Genomic DNA, 3,574 nt, shown 5'->3' with positions numbered 1-3,574 from the left:
AACTGACACCTAGATCTTTGTGAGATCAACTAACACTGAGATCTGTGTGTGATCAACTGACACCGAGATCTATGTGTGATCAACTGACACCTAGACCTGTGTGCGATCAACTGACACCGAGATCTGTGTTTGAGCTACTGACACCTAGACCTGTGTGCGATCAACTAACTGAGATCTGTGTGTGATCAACTGACACTGAGATCTCTGTGTGTGATCAACTGACACCTGTGAATTCTGTGTGTTGATCACACACGGAAATCTGTGTGTGATCACCTGACACCGAGATCTGTGCATGTTCAAGTGACACCAGTGTGTGATCAGCTGACACTGAGATCTGTGTATGATCAACTGACACCCAGACCAGTTTGTGATCAACTGACACCTGTGTGTGATCATCTGACACCAAGACCTGTATGTGACCAACTGACATTGAGACCTGTGTATGATCAACTGACACCCAGACCTGTGTGTGATCAACTGACACCTAAACCTGTGTGTGATCAAAGGACACCTAGATCTGTGTGTNNNAACTGACACCTAGATCTTTGTGAGATCAACTAACACTGAGATCTGTGTGTGATCAACTGACACCGAGATCTATGTGTGATCAACTGACACCTAGATTTGTGTGAGATCAACTGACACCTAGACCTGAGTGTGTGATCAACTGACCTTGAGACCTGTGTGTGAGATCAACTGACACCTAGACCTGTGTGTGATCAACTGACACCGAGATCTGTGTGTGATCAACTGACACCTAGATTTGTGTGAGATCAACTGACACCTAGACCTGAGTGTGTGATCAACTGACCTTGAGACCTGTGTGTGAGATCAACTGACACCTAGACCTGTGTGTGATCAACTGACACCGAGATCTGTGTGTGATCAACTGACACTGAAATTTGTGTGTGATGAACTGACACCGAGACCTGTGTGTGTTCAACGGACACCGAGATCTGTGTGTGATCAACTGACACCGAGACCTGTGTATGACCAACTGATACCGAGATCTATGTGTGATCGACACTGTGACCTGTGTGTGATTAACTGACACCTGTGTTTGATCAACTGACACTGAGCCCTTTGTGTGATCAACTGACACCTGTGGTCTGAGCAACTGACACCAAGACTTGTGTGTGATCAACTGACACCTAGGCATGTGTGTGACCAGTTGACACCTGTGTGTGATTAACTGACACTACACACATAGTAATGAAGAGCTTTGCTGCCACCTTGTGGACTGGTATAGTAATGACCACCAGTGTGGCCACTAATGGTCCTCAGTGCTAGTGATTGTGGCATATCTGAGAGGACACACAGAGGATTACAGCTCTAACCAGCTACCAACCACCTTCTGAGCTGTTGTGGAGTATCTGGAGACGGGATTCTGGGCTCTGTATAAGCTCCGATCATGAAAATTCATTGGAGAGTCTCATGCTTTCTGCTGATTGGCCAGTGTTGCCTCCCCACAGGGAACAAGCTTTTCTTCCGTCTGTAGGACTTTGAACACCTTAATGTTGATGATCCATGTTGTTGGGTATCTAAGGATATAAAACCAGTTACCGCCCCACAATAAAAGATACAGAATACCCACGTATTTGGCAAACCTTCCCTCTGCAGTACAGTATGGTTCCTTTATCCAACACTACGGGGTGGAGGACGGGAGAATCTAACGCTCCTTGATGTGGTAAATACCAAACATGGCCTCTGGGACATTATGAATGCAGTATGAATTGTAGCCACCCTTGAAATTTTCATAATAATGTATATAATCATTAATATTAATCACTGTGCAATTAGATGTCCAGCCTGTTCTAATCTATGGAGTCACTCTGATGTGGAGACTACAATAGTCCCTGTGATTGGTCAGTCATTTAGTGATCCAGTATTAGAACACTGTGGGACACCTGAACTGGCACTAGATTCTTAGCCAAGATGATAAGGGGGGAAAAAAGAGCATGTATATTATATAATATACTCAAATATAAACCCAGAAACCTATTTTTACCTGAAAACAACTACATTGACTCGAGTATAAACCTAAAGCACAAAATGCAGCCATCACTGCAAACATTCAAATCAGCAATTATTTGTGTGAATAAATACACCCATGGTATGTTATTTGTAAAACAATTTTTTTTGGAAGGGAAGACATAAAAAGCAAATAGGCTCAATCTGTTTATATCATAAATTGATTAGGATGGATCACTTGCGCCTAAATTATCTTTTGTGCATACTTGTTGGCTACCAGTAGATGGCGCTGTGTCACAGAAGCAAGAGTTTGTTTAAGTGGAATTAAACTCAAAATCTTATCTTTACATAAAAGGGTAGACAAGTAAAATTTAAAAATTAAAAAAAAAAAAAAAGATGAAGCAGCTCCTCTTTTTGTTTGTTTCAAGACAGAATGAGTGCACAGAGCCTCCCGCAATGCGTGACATAGGTATCCCGGGAGGCTCTGCGTACTCATTCTGTCTCGATCACCGCAGCTCCTTCTGAGCTCATGCTTTTCTTTATTAACCTCCCTAGCGCTCTAACTATGTCTAACTCATTTTTTTTTGCATGGAAATTTATTTTACATTGTAGGCTTTAATTCTCAGGCATAACTCACTAAAATATGTCCAATATTTAATCATTTTAAAATTAAACTTTAAATAAAAAAAGACAAAAATCTGTTAAAAAATAGTTAAACATGTAATGTAAGTGTACAGTAGCATATATATATATATATATATATATATATATATATATTATATGAAAATTTCTTTGTTTGGACAGCTAATTTGTATTGAATCCAATACAAATATATTTTAATTTCCCGCCGATCCGCCCACCCATAACAACGCATACACCGATGTCACCGAAGATCATCTGTGCATTGCGCGGCTGAATATCGGAGGAGCAGGACGTGTCCCCAGGATCTGCGGGGACCAGCAGGACGAAGGGGAGACGACAACCGAGCAAGGTAACTTTTTTTTTTTTTTAGGTTAAAGCTACCCCAAGTGTGACTCGGGATTATCGCTATTTGCAGGCAAAATCCACACTCAGGAATGCAGATCTCACGCATGCACAGTGCAAGAACGGGTGACATACGAAAAAGGGTAAAGGAGATGGCAGCATCTGGTGCTTACTTAGCACAAGGAGGAGGGGAGGATACTGGGACAAGGGACCTGATCAGGGAAAGGTCAAGCACGATCTGCGAGATTAAAAGTAAGTGTGACTTTTTCAATTTTGGTTTAGTTCCACTTTAAAAGAACTTTTGTGCATGGCTGTTGGCCACCAGTAGATGACGCTGTGTCTCAGAAGCAAGAGTTTGTTAAACACTTCATACACAAGACACAGCCCCATCTAGTGGCCAAAGTAAAAACATTCTTTTTTAAAAGGCATTTGCAGATGAAGCTCGGTTTATACAATACATCAATACAACAATTTTGTATAAAAGTAACAAAAATGAAGATAATATAATATCCTATATAGGGAAAGGCAAAAGGATGTCTTTAGTGCCTGTATTGTCAACATCAACAGCTGAGCTCACACAAGAATACCATTAGCATTACCCCCAGAAATACACAAAACA

Source organism: Pyxicephalus adspersus, chromosome 2, assembly GCF_032062135.1.
Source record: "Pyxicephalus adspersus chromosome 2, UCB_Pads_2.0, whole genome shotgun sequence".
Lineage (NCBI taxonomy): Eukaryota > Metazoa > Chordata > Amphibia > Anura > Pyxicephalidae > Pyxicephalus > Pyxicephalus adspersus.
Note: the sequence above shows the minus strand (reverse complement) of the source record.